Source organism: Motacilla alba, chromosome 2 (genome assembly GCF_015832195.1).
Source record: "Motacilla alba alba isolate MOTALB_02 chromosome 2, Motacilla_alba_V1.0_pri, whole genome shotgun sequence".
NCBI lineage: Eukaryota > Metazoa > Chordata > Aves > Passeriformes > Motacillidae > Motacilla > Motacilla alba.
In genome coordinates, this window is record NC_052017.1 from 146,779,364 (window position 1) to 146,792,991 (window position 13,628).

At 41.4% G+C, this 13,628-nt stretch overlaps 1 long non-coding RNA gene across 2 annotated transcripts; it reads right to left on the reverse strand.

Moving 5' to 3' along the window:
• Positions 1 to 560: 560 nt before the first annotated feature.
• Positions 561 to 10,245, reverse strand: LOC119697907. 2 transcript variants are annotated; one of them, XR_005255996.1, is made up of 3 exons: positions 10,189 to 10,245; positions 7,370 to 7,457; positions 561 to 773 (listed from the first exon to the last, which is right to left on the reverse strand). It is a non-coding gene; the product is annotated as an uncharacterized LOC119697907 (long non-coding RNA). The 2 variants fall into 2 exon arrangements; XR_005255997.1 differs by lacking the exon at positions 10,189 to 10,245 and adding an exon at positions 9,620 to 9,893.
• Between the last annotated feature and the right edge of the window lie 3,383 nt (positions 10,246 to 13,628).

Below are 13,628 nucleotides of genomic sequence, written 5' to 3' on the forward strand. Positions count from 1 at the left end.
GAGAAAATCCAACCCAATTCTTTTTTTTTTTTTTTGCCACTGTCCCCAAAGGAAAAATGTAACTTAGAGGAGTCTGGTCATTTCTATAATAAAAATTTCTCAATATATTTTTTTTCAAAATCAGTAGTAAATGAAGAGCAGAAGGAATGGACTGGTCATAATTTTTGTGGCTTCATTCTCTTCTCTCAACGACAACTCCACTGGCCTCTATGGGATTTGGCTCCTCACTCATCTCCTGTCCTGCTGTCCTTCTGTCCTCACACACCACTGCAACCACAGCCGTGCTCCATGGACTCAGACCTGAGGAACATCCAGCACTGCGGAGCTGCTGCTCCCCATGTTTGCTGCCATTGGATCCCTCCTTGCCTGACTCTTAACAAAAATGTCATCAATAATTTGGGCTTGGCTCAGCACTTGCCTCCTGGGCACCACCTGAGCTCCAGTGTTTCACCACTTAGCAGCACAAAGCAGACAGGTGTTACTGGAGCACAGTCAAACCCAGTTCAAACTATTTGCAAAGAAGTGCTGACAGAATGAGACTGCTCACAACTAATGGCATTTTTCACAAGCATTCTTAAATGTTCAAAGTAAAAGGTGTTACATTGTTAAATGTAACAAACATAATGTTCAGCTCTAAAGAAATTCAAGTTATTACAGTTTTTCCGTTATTCTGTTTTATTTTACCTATTTTGTCATTCTTTTTCCCCTCTCCTTTTTGCATGTTTCTAGCAGAAGATTTTAAACCATGGAGGTGAGGCTCTGAAGATCTTCAGCTGAAAAAGAAAGAGATTTCAATAAAACTAGAATCCTTTAAATTTATGAAAAAGTAACAATGGTTTTGAAATATTACAAAGCTTCACAGCTAGTAGTCTGTATTTTATAAGCTAAACATGTCTCTGAGCAAATTTACAACCACATTTACCTGCCTGATTTGCTGCTATGATGAGTTTAATAAAAAAAAAACAGCCAAAGCAATGGAAATTCTAGTAAAAAAATACCTAAGACCCTTTATATGGCCCTGTGTGGGCTTGCTGAAGTACTAATATTTTTAATTACCTTCACCTAAGCTGACTTGATTCATTATGATTAGCTCAGAAACAGGGCATGATATCATCAGTGATTCTTCAGGAGCAAGAGAACCAAGAACACTTAATTTTTATAGACTCTGAGGACCAGTACCAATTGTTTGCTTCAGTGTTGAGACTCCCAGGCCAGCCACAACATCCCTTGGGCTGCACCACGCACATAGTGACAGACTGTTCCATGACACTGGTGTGCAGGAGGTGTTTGGTCTCACAACCCTGAGGTGGGACAGGGTGGGTCAACCAGACCCCAGATGTTGCACAAAGCCCATTCCCAGTGCCTGGGGACAGATTCTCACATTTGTTGTTGGATTTCTTCTCGGTGCAGCGATACTTAAACACCACAAATCATAGAATGATAGAATCCTAGATTGCAAGGGACCTTAAAGGTCATCTTGTTCCAAGCCCCCTGCCACGGACAGGGACACCTTCCACTAGACCAGGCTGCTCAGAGCCCATCCAGCCTGATCTCAGAATGAGAACAAAGCTTCATTGGGCTATAGAGTAGGTTCATTGGGCTAGAGAATGTATGGGCACACGAGAAAAGATGGAGTGTACCCCAAACAGGCAAAAGGAACAATTAACCTCTATATTTCATCACAGGGAAACAACATCTAGCCCAGAGCTGCAGAGGGATCCTGGAACTATTGCCACCATAAGCCTGGCCTTTTATGAGCATTTCAAGTCCATCTCGGACGCAAAATCTGTCTGACAGAGTTCATTTCCCCACCGCTCTGGGCTGCAAATCCTTAGGGATTTGCTCCTGCCCAGAGCAGAGAAGAGCAGTGGGTCTCCAGGATGTCACAGACTTCACCTTGATGAGATGTAGGCAAGTGGGGAACAGAGCCTGAGCTCCATCAGACCGTTGTTGATTCCACTTTCTTTGCTGGGTCTGTGCTCACCAACCTGGCACTGTGGAGCAGAGACTTCTGACTAATTTGAGGAAGCATCATCAGGCACAATTTATCACCTTGGGGCGAGCATGGGTACATCCAGCCTCCACAGCAAGGGTGTGCAGAGGAGGCACTGACATCAAGAAATTCATTTTCTCATATGAATTATTGGTATAAAGAGACTCCTACACTGCCAAGGACCTGAGATGAGAACCACAAGCATGATGACAGCTCCTCTGTTATTCCCCAAGGGTGCCATGTCTGCATGCCCAGCACTCACACTGCTGCTTCTGCAATGAAAGCACAGCCCGAGACTGGCATTTGCCAGCAGCTGTCTTATATGGATATGCTTGGCTTGATCACTTTGCACAGTCAGCCTAAGAATAGCTTCCTCTCTAACATCTGATTTCTCTTAAAGGATAAAAATAAAACAATCAGAGCCTGGATATAAAAGAGCAAACCGCTGAACACTGCACTGCATGCATCTATGTTTAATGAAGGAAAACTTCACTTTACAAGGGGCATGAGTTATTTGTGTCAACCATATCTGGCCTCAAGATCAGTATCTAAGCTGCCACTTCTTCTGGTCTGACAGCTAAATGACTTTTCTTATTACAGAGCACTTCAGCGCTCCGATCATCCCAGGCAGTTCAACATTCATCATGACCCCAGTGGGCTTGCAGACTGTGACAAGCTCTCCTAGCCAGTGCCCAGGAAGGATGCAGGGACTGTCGCAGCCAGGATCATGTTGAAACAGCTTTTTGGAGGCAGGCACGTGTCTCAGAGCATGGTTTGTGCCATATGCTTGACCTCAGTGGCCAACAACAGACCTTGGCTGGTGTTAGCTGTAGCTTGAGAGTCCTGGGGCCATAGCAGGCAGCCAGCGAAAGCTGCTTTGTATAGACATACAAAGGTCATGATGTATCTGTTCAAGAGCACTGTGAATAGCTCAGTTTAGGCTTTCCAGTCCAAGTGCCAAGGTCCACTGCCACTGGACACAATTAGTCACAATACTTAGCCCAGATGAATTGAATGTAGGCTATAAATAGCACTTGGTCCCTCTCTTTCTCCCCTTTCTGTTTGCAGTCTGAATTCTCTAAGCACTTCTCCCATATTGAGCCCTCACATGACATCTGCAGTACATCATACCACCTATAAAATAGGTTTTGTTTTTCTTTTCAGAAACAAAAAAACCCCCAAAAAACTAAAAATCCAAACCAGTGGGAAATCAAATGTGATCCCCATTTTTCCAAGGATAGTAAGACTGGATGATTCACAAAACAAGGAGGAAATGCTGAAATCAACATAAATTTTTATTGTTTGGGGTTTTTTTAACCAAAAGCAACAGACTTGTCTCTGCTGTGCCAGACCACCTGTCACCTTAGTAAGATATGTTTCCTGGTTCAAAAATAGAATACAGCCTGCTGAAGTCAGACACGAATTAGCATGTATGCTGAACAACATGATTAAAGTCAAACCTTCTACCAACTGCTGGGGGCCTTGGTGCAAAAATCTGAGTGTTCAGAGCAGGAGATATCAGTGCCAGGCTCCTGACAAAACCTGGTCCTGCCAGGTGCTCCCTGGCAGCGGTGACACCAGGAAGGGCTGAGAGCCCTGAAGGACAATCAGCAGAGCAGGTCACCAGCCCAGCATCAGTTCAAGCTGTAATGCTACAGGACAGGCTTGTGAATATATTGAATACGAATGAAACCCTTATTATAGGAGGGGGAATGTGATACTTGGAGATCTGATGATCAGAACCTGTTGTTGGCAGGAAGAGGTCCTATCACCTTGCAACCAAGCCACTTTTTGCCCCACTAAACTACAAGAAAGGTGCTTCTAATCTTGCCAGCTCCTGCTCCTGAATCTCCTACACATTTCCCACCAAAAGCAAATCAAAATCAGCAAGATCTTCAAAGGTGGGAGAAGGGAATTGTTGTCATCTCCACTTGATTCCTGAGACACTGGACACCAATAAGCAATTTGACAGATGTCACACAAATTGTTTGTATCAAAACTGTGACCTCGGTGAGCTCCTTCTGAGTGCCAGCCTGATCTCCTCAGTAAGGGTCTGGTTGTACCCCTCGAAAAGTATTCTGTGGCAGATGAGTTTAGCTTGATTTTGTTCGGCAATTCTTCTGTTCTTTTCTTTCCCTCTTCTTAATTACATTTGATTTTTCTTCAGAAGAGAATTCTTTTCCACAGTCATATTTTTATGGGAATTTTAATGAGTCACTTGGCATGACATTAATCACTGAAGTTTTAAAGTGTCTTCAAATTGTATTTTCCTTCCTCTTGAATAACAGCCACACATTTTTGTTTACAGTGAAATGTTAGGAAAAAAAATCTTTCAGCCTATTTTCCTCAGTACTAATTGGGAGTTTATTATTGCTTCATTTGCTTACAATTGAATCAAACAAAAACCTCCATCTCTTTTTCATGGTGCTGCTAATTGAATTGAGTGGGTTATAATGATATTACTGTACATACACAAATGAACATTTCTTAAATAAATAAATGAACATTAAAAGTATGTCTCTAAGGACAGAGATTAACTAGTTGTCTGCATACTTTTCTGACAGCTTTTTATATTTTTTCGCAAATAAATGTGCACAGCTCATTTCTGTATTCAGCTTAACACAGAAAAAAATGTATTACTGATGTAAAGGTCCAAGAATGGGATTTTCCAGACAACCAAGGAAGTTGGAATGCCTATTTGCAATGGAATTCTTTTGGGATTTTGGCACTTAATTTCCACAGATCTCAGAAAGCAGTACTGCAGCTGACTTTACAACTGGCTGATCAGCACAGCCACAGACGGGACCACAGGCTTTACCTTATCAGTTCAACACTTCTCATTAGTTATAAACTCAGGATTTATTTTGCAAAATTGCTATTTCAAACAGCCAGGGTTGCCAAAAACCATTTATGGTATCTGGTGATGATTTGTGGAGCATGCTTTACAAGGTTCTTATCAATGTAGCTCCAAAACAGCAAGTTGCTGCTTCATCTACATCAAGATGAGCCATTGAAGCTGATCTCTCAGGTTCCTCAGTAGGGTGTTGGGGGGGGACAGGGATGTGTGGGGAGAGTACATATTTCTTTTGATCTGTAAAATGTTTTTGTTAAGCTGTTTTTAGAGACAATAATTTTTGCAAATTCATGGTCTCATTTAATCCCTACTTAACTGTAATGTTCTTACCTAGACTATATTACCCAGATATTTAAAACAGGAGTATGATAAAGACCTCATCTCTTTATGGGTGAAAAATTGTGCCCATAGCCATCTTTCCATTTGGTACAGCACTTCTTGGAGAAAAACTACTTTTTATCTGTAAGTGCACTGCAGCTATTTCATGGACAATCAGTGCCAGTCTGCACTGATATCTATCTGCCCTCATATCTTCTCCTTTAAACTCCCAAGAATGCCAGGAACAGCAAAAGGAATACTTGAATTATACAAGAGTACACTTTAACAGAAGAAAATTTGGGATTGTCCAGCCTGGAGAAGATAAGGTTTAGGGGAGATCTTATGGTGTCCTAGCAGTGCCTAAAGGGGCCACAGGAGAGATTGATAGGGATTTTTGATAAGGACAAGAGGGAATGACTTTAAACAGAAAGATGGTAGATTTAGATTAGATATTAGGAAGTAATTCTTTATCCAGAGAGTGGTGAGGCACTGGAACAGGTTTCACACAGAAGTTGTGGCTGCCCCATCTCTGAAATTGTTTCAGGCCAGGTTGGATGGGGCTTTAAGCAACCTGGGATAGTGGAAAGTGTCCCTGCCCATGGCAGAGGGGTTGGAAGGAGAAGTTGTTAAAAGTCCATTCCAACACAAATCATTCTGTTTCTATGATTCTATGAAACATGACACCTGAAGAAAAACAAAAATCATGAATGGGTAGGGGAAAATTAATTGGTAGTATGTATTTTCTGTTTCTCATTGTAAAAGGTTTTTTGATTAAAACCACCACCTGAAATGGTGAAGCAGTAGACTTAAAGCAAACCACTGAAGGTACTTTTTCAGAAAGCTCATAACCAAATGACCAACTTATTGCCACAGGACATAGCTGTACCTAAAATTGGGAAAATGTCCATGTGGGGTTTACAGATGTTTACAGGGGATAGATGAAGCTGCTGAGTACAATGATCTGGATGAAGTCAGTCAGGTTAGTGACTGCTACACACGAGGAGGGAAAGACTCCCTTGGCACTTGTTATGTTTGAATTATCCTTTCTCTGAACTTCCCTGGGGCCATGAACCAGGCAGCCCTTTGCTGTGGTGGTTCTTATGTGTGCTCTCTTGTAGTCTTTATCTTTAAACACAATACATGAAGGGCACTCTCTTGAAGCTTATTTAAATGCAGAGGTTCTAGGTCAGTAGCTATTTAATTCAGTCCTCCTGAGAGATTAAGTGTTGAGTTGGTTGGAGTTTTTTTTTTTTTTTTCTCTTTGAAAGAGGTAGCATATTTGCAAAAATGTACCTTGAATATAAATGAAAAATATCATGTTAAATAAATTGCAAGAGGATTTGCTTCACTGAGTTTGTTTGTAATTTACTATGGAATTACTACTGGAGCAAATCTATCGGTGACACTTTATATTTCACTGGAACAGCAATCCAAATAAGATGCAATACAGTACGTTGAATTTTTATGTACTTACCTGTAGTTGGATAATAAAGCATGAATTATGACATGAGTGTACTTCTGTACTGTAGTTAATAGTCTATCATGTCAATTTTAATAACATGCTCCATAGAAAGATGCAGCCTGAGTGTTTTTAAAATTAAAGTATATTTAACCTAATGTACATATATTAATCTCCTAAAAGCTTGTCACTAACTTATTACTAGCCTTCTTTCCTTGGGTACATATATAAATTGTTGTTTAGTTATTGAAAGAGCTGCTCATCACAAGTGCAATGCTGCAGGCATTAAGGTTTCTTTTACACCTGCACAAAAACATTTCTTTAAAAGCAATTATGTGCATTTACATTTCACAGCAGTTCAGAGCAGAAACATATTTATGCCACAGGATAAAGACTGACATATGCTTTGGTCCTGGCTTTGTCCTATCTGACCATAGGCACCCAAATCATAGAATCTTAGAATGGTTTGTGTTAAAAAAGGACCCTAAATGTCATCTAATTCCAACTTCCAGTGGGGGCAAGAACAGCACCTACTTCACCAGGTGTCTCAAAGCCCCATCCAACCTGGCCTTGAACTGAATTGCCCAGAGAAAGGGCCTTGTTGTCCCAATTGATTAAGGAGTGAAGACAGGAAATCAGGAGGAGCAGGTATGAAGCCTCTACATCCCCGAGGCTTTGCTTCTACCTGGATGCACAATTTCCCCACACCTACTCTGGAAGGGACAGACAGAACACCAGGACTTACCTGAAGCAGCAGATGTCATCTTGAACATCGCTCCAGGGTCTGGGTGTTGCAGTCTCTGCTTCTGTTCACCAAAATGTTGCGTTTATTCCTAAGCATGAAGAATGAGTTGTATTAGTGATGCAGAAATGTCACAGAGGTAGGAAAGCCTTTACACTGCTCCTGCCTACTCTAGTGGTAATGATTTCACCCAGCAGACAAAAACTGCACAGAAAGCTTTTTCACACTTTTCTTCAAATGATGTGAAGCTGGAGCTGCACAAAGCCAAGGCACAGAGCTGGTGACACAGGTGCTGCTGGCAGGAGGTCCCAGGCACCAGCTGAGCAACTTTTGTCTTACTCATTTGAAGAAAAGATGCTGTCTCGTTTGTTTTCACCTCCCTTTGCTAAGATTAAACGGTTTCATTTCCTAAGGCACCAAGACTCCCTGGTTCCTACTGACTTCAGCTGGAACGACATCTGTGTCTCCCTTCTGGGGCTAGTGTCACTTCACCAAGGTAGAAAACTAACTGTAGGTACATGAATACACAAACTCTTCCCTCAGTCTCTCTTCCACTGAAAACATCAGGCCATAACTCCTTAGTGATCTTTCCTTCCCGTAACTAATACCAAGTTAACCTGGACATTAATCACAATAATATTTGTTCCCTTGGGTACACAGCTCCAAGACAGGGAATTGATCATTGGATAAAACCTCTGGCCTGTCCAGAGGACCCTGGCACGATGGTCTGGTTACAGACATTTGGTGTGACATGGATTTAATCACAATGAGCATACATGTCCTGTCAGCTAACTTGATTTCCCCTTGGAAATGACTGCACTGTTCATACAGATATCAGGATCTGCTCGAAGACACTGTGGGGGGCTGGCACTGTGGGGAGCCGGCACTGCTGACCATCTCCTTTTCCCTGTTGTTTGTAACTCAGAGCAGAAATCCATGACCTTGTGAGCAACAAGTAGCAGACACCTGCACACAGACTTAGCTCCCCTCAGTTCTTTGATCAGACAGCAGATCCAGAATTGTTCCTCCCATGCTGCGCTGCCAACAGAGTGCGAGGTTCAATGTGATCTCATCAAGTCCCTCTGCTAAACATTGCTCCCAGAAAAAAACACCACCTCCGCAAGAGCAAGCTGAAGATGCCATTAGTGTCATCAAAGCTGCAACCAGCAGCTCACTGTCTCACTGTGGCTTTGGGCCTTGTCACATTAAGCAACACAAAGCAGACAGATTAGGTGCTATGTTTAAATACGAGGAGAAATCTATGAATAAAGAAAATCATTAGTAGCCAAGGCAACTAATTGTGATGGAACTTTTTGTTCATGACAAATACCAAAATAAGCTGAAGAAGTGAAGAGACCAAAAAAACCCCCAAAACCCAACCAACCACCCAGCCACAAAGTACATTGTTTTGTAAAAACACTCCTTAATAGTACTTCCATGGCTATCCCCATCCCAGCTGCAGAATTTGGCACTTGCCCTTGTTGAACTTCATGTGTTTGGTGATTGCCTATCTCTCTCATTTGTCAAGGTTTCTCTATTAAACAGGAAAAAAATGCCCAGAAATTCTGTTTTTCATTTCTCTTGGAGGTCACTTGCTCCATCCTTTTTCCTTCAACAGATTGAAAACTCTGCTGCTGCCCAAGAAGGGGATCTGATATGAAATAGTGGTGAGAAATGTGAATGCTTGAAGCAGCTTCATTTTTTTCACCTGCCTTAAAATGTCTGCTGCCAGACCCAGACACAATCACAGCTGAGAGTACAAGGCTTCCTCAAAAAGAAAAATAACACAGGGAACTATCACCTGCTTGCAACTATCTGAAAAGGGCTGTTTTCCAGTGGGGAAAAAGGGGTAGGAACAGTTTAAAAGAAGATTGCTCCATCAAGGATTATTGCCCTAAGACTTGGTTCTATCAGACCCCAACCCCAGCTTTCACTGACCTCTGCCTGCCTTCCCACATAATAATTCCTATTATTCCTCCACTCCTTCTGCTCTGATCATGTATTCCTTCAAATTTGGTGTGGAGAGCTGTGCACAGTGCATTCAGACAGTATTTCACCAGCGTTTTTAGTCATAGGGTTTGCATCTGGCTACGGTGAATTAATCCCCTCCTCTGACTAATATGTCTTATCATGTGTTTGCCTTTTTCCATGGCCACATCAAATTGTTGACTTGCAGCCCAGCTTAACTAGTCAGAGCCTTTCCCCCCTCAACAGGCACTCTTACTGTCTAATTCTTTGCTTTCTTGCTCCTACCTCTCACTTTTTCTCCTCAAAATCCATACTGTATCTACAAATGCAGCTCCGAAGGTGAACCTGAAGCAAACCAGCCTTGCTCAGAGCAAGTGCATTTCTATATTTAGCAGCAAACATTTCGGTTGTGCTGCTGCAGAGCCTTTTTGAAGAGCTGCACCTTCAAAGAGGTTTTCACAGAGCCACTGAGCCAGAAAGTATTGAAGGGGTGTTGTCTACAACTCAGCGTTGTCAAGCTTTTAATTCTTAAGCTTATAGCTGGAGGCAGAGCACAGGGACATTTGCATGGTTATATCAGTTTCTTTTCTTCCTAGAAATTGAAAAGAAGGAACACAGGGTGAAAAATTAATGCCAGAGCTAAAAAAAACCCCAGTACTTGCCTGTAATAGCAGTCTCTCTCTCTCTTTCCCATATATATATTTTTAAATAACCACCGAGACACATTTCATGTCCATTGCCAGGACTGGTAGCTTTTAACACCCGTTTGAGCCTTTTTTTCCCCAAATAGATATGAATATCTATTTCCATCCTACCTATAGCAATGTAACCACATTCAATGGCATTCTGCTTACTTTAAACTGCCTCTGACTCTTCTGCTGGTGAGACCAGACTTTGTATTCACTCCTGACTGATCTGACTGAAAGTGCCACATAAGCCCTGCCAAACCCTCTCAGGAGAGGCTGCAGCTGTTGGAAGATGTCTCCTTGACATATGCAGTGTACACTCAGGGTTATAAAACCTGCCCTTCACAATTTATTAATTCCAATATGGTTTATTGATTTTTATCAGCATCCATGGGGTGTTCTTTGTGAAGATACCTTGTCTGATGTGAGTCCATAAAATTTTGGGTTCACTATTCTGCAGATATAAACAGTTCTCAACCAATGTTAAAAACACGTGGTGGCCTCAGCACACTCCACACTGAATAAGATGGAGGAGGAAAGTGGGAATTACAATATTGTTAATTCTGGAGAAATTCATAGTGCAGAAGGTTTTAATTCTCAGGTGGTTTTAATGTAGATAAACATTTGTATGATGCCAATTTGCATAGCGGTTGTATGTGTCAGACACAAAAAGCATAAACTGACTATCTAAATCCTCTGAAACTTAAATAATTTTATATTTACTAGTTAACAGCTAGTTAAAGAGAACAACAAATTTTATATTTTCAAGTAAACAGTCGCTGAGGTTTCTCATAAAGACAGCCATTTGCTTTTTAAGTATCACTTATATTTCTTTTTTCTAATTTTATTCCCCTATTTAATATTTGCATCATTTTTTACTTCCCTTATAACTGTCATACCAAATGTGGGTGGACTTGAGCAGAATGAAGATATTTTTACATCTCCCATATCCCAGTGAAGCACCATCTTTGACCAAGTGGCCATCAATGTCAATGAGACCTTTACCTGGGTAAGGAGTTCACTGACATCCCAGGGTTTGTTTCACATATGGCAAGGCACTCCACAGACTTTGCAGGCAAGCAGCAGTGCCACTATAAAGCCAGGACTGTTGGCTCAAACACCCCTTTCTCAAGGAAAAGAGTGTTTCCCTGGGGTTCAGGGTTTTCAGAGCCATTTTTTAGCTTTTGCCATGGTTAAGGTGAGGAATGTACCACTCATGATTGTTGAGAGGTCTTCCAGCTGGAGAATGGTGTATTTGGGGGTCACATGCCAGCAAACCAGCCCAGACATGTCAATATTCTGACCCATTTCCAACTGCTTGTCACATGTGATGGATCATTGCAGTGGCAATGGAGAATGGGCCGTGCCAGCAGAGTGACTTTCATGGTGCCTGCTTTAGAGAAGTCCTGTTAGTACCCAGCTGATTTTCATTTCCCTGTCCTGTTTTCACATGTAAGTCAACTAGTAGAGAAGGCAGGAGGAAATTTCCCTGTTGTTATATGGATAATTTGTGGCTCTTCTTAAAACCTACACTTGACCCCTAAAACAAAGAGAATATTAATCTTGATGAGCCAATGCTCTAAGCTGACCTGTGTTGTTCTGCAAATATAGGAATTTGCTGGTATTTTCAAATGCAGAAACATCTGCAGAAGTGGGTGGAAGGGAAGTGCTTCGGGTGCACAGATAATTATTGGGATTGTTACATGATAGATGAGGTTATTTTCTCAGTTCTGTGTACAAGTTCATAATGAGTCTAATCCCCTGAAGTGATGTGACATCCAGTTGCTGCAAGTAAAATGAAAGACTGCTGCTGCCTGACTGTCAGAGAGAAGATTCAATGGCCTTTTCACTCCATAGAGGAAAACAAGAACTTTTTATTCAATATTAATTTATTTTTCCCTGCCCTGTAAAAGATAAGGATCAACACCAGCAAATTTCTGTTTACAAGATAAAGTAGGTGCTGGATAAGATTTAGGTGCCTACACCACATCCTTGTGATTCCAGTGTTTTGCTCTTCAAATCATTTCATAAGCACTTCAATTACAAACACAGTTTCTTTTTCTTTATTTCAAGACATTTTTTTGGGTGATGAATCTCATACATTTTAAAAAGTATTTTGAAAAGAATATAAAATGTTTTAATTGATTTTGTACTCAATGGAAGGACACACATATACAGTGTTCTTCAAATCCATTACAAGTGAAAGGGGAAAAGGGAGAATTTTCTCCTTATCATAGGTCAACATTTTGAGTTCATTGTCCTTGATTTTGCTAAAATGCTTTTTATCTCCTGAAATTATTCCTGAAATTCAAGTAGATAAAGTTATTGAGTGTACCCAGTGTGAGTGGAGAGCATAATAGCAAACTATAAAAGTAGAAAATCTGTTTATATGAGTTATGTCACAGCTCCCCCATATCTTCTACCCCTTCTGGAGGACAGCACCAGCTCCAGATTATATCACCCTGCTGAATGTACTTGAGCCCACTCATGGTTATAGGGTGCTTGTTCTCCTCCATCTTGTGTTACTGATGTGTTGTGCTGGCATATTTCTGGCATATTCTATATCCTATGATTCCTTGGAATTTAAGAAGAGGATTGAGTCCTGGCATGTTGATAAAAACGTTCACTAGTTTCACAGAAAATTCAATTAAATTGACATCTGTTGCATCAGGTTTCACAATCAACGCCAGCTCCTCTAGAGTAGTTCCAGGTCAATAGTGCTGCAAGAAATTGCTTTAGAGCACCAGAAAAATCATGTTTCAGCAGAACTCCCACATGTTCTTGACTTACAACCCATGCCCTCTCTTGCCACTTTCCTGTTTAAGTTACATAATGCTGATGAGGAGCCAGTTAAATGCCATAATGCTCTGGTTTAACCCCAGCTGGCAACTCAGTCCCTCACAGCTGCTCCCTCACGCCTCCACAGCGAGATGGAGGAGAGAATTGGGAGAGTAAAAGTGAGAAAACTCGTGGGTTGAGGTAAATACAGTTTGATAGGTAAAGGCCTCCTGTACAAGCAAAGCAAAGTAAGTAATTAATTCACCATTTCCCATGGGCAGGCAGGTGTTCAGCAGTCCCCAGGAGAGCCAGGCTCCATCACAGGGACTGGGGAAGACAAATGTGATTATTCTGAGCATCCCTCCTTCCCATTACCTTTATCTTATTGAAGGCAGATTGCTGAGTGCTGGCTACCAGTGTCTAACATGGGACTTGGAAATATTACCCATGCATTTTTTCACAGATATTTTTACTGCAGTTCTTCATGGGACTCTTTGTCAAGGTTGTCCACAGTTATACCAATCTGCAGCCTCTGGGAAGTATTTTCAGCCCGCCTTGTAAATCAAAAGCATTTTCCATTTATTTCTGGAGAGAAATCTTTCAGATTTGAAAACCCTTTTAAGATACACAACATCAATGTTTTATCCAATAGAATGGATCAGGGATCCTGGTGAAATTTTGGCTCAGCCAGAGTGTAATTGTCATTAAATCTTGTCTTTTTCACCTCTTTGAACAAAGCAGAGAAACTCAAAGAGATAACTCATCTATGGCTGTGGTTCAGGTCTGCCTTCACACAAGGTAACAGATAGAAAGAGCAGGTTTATGTTGCT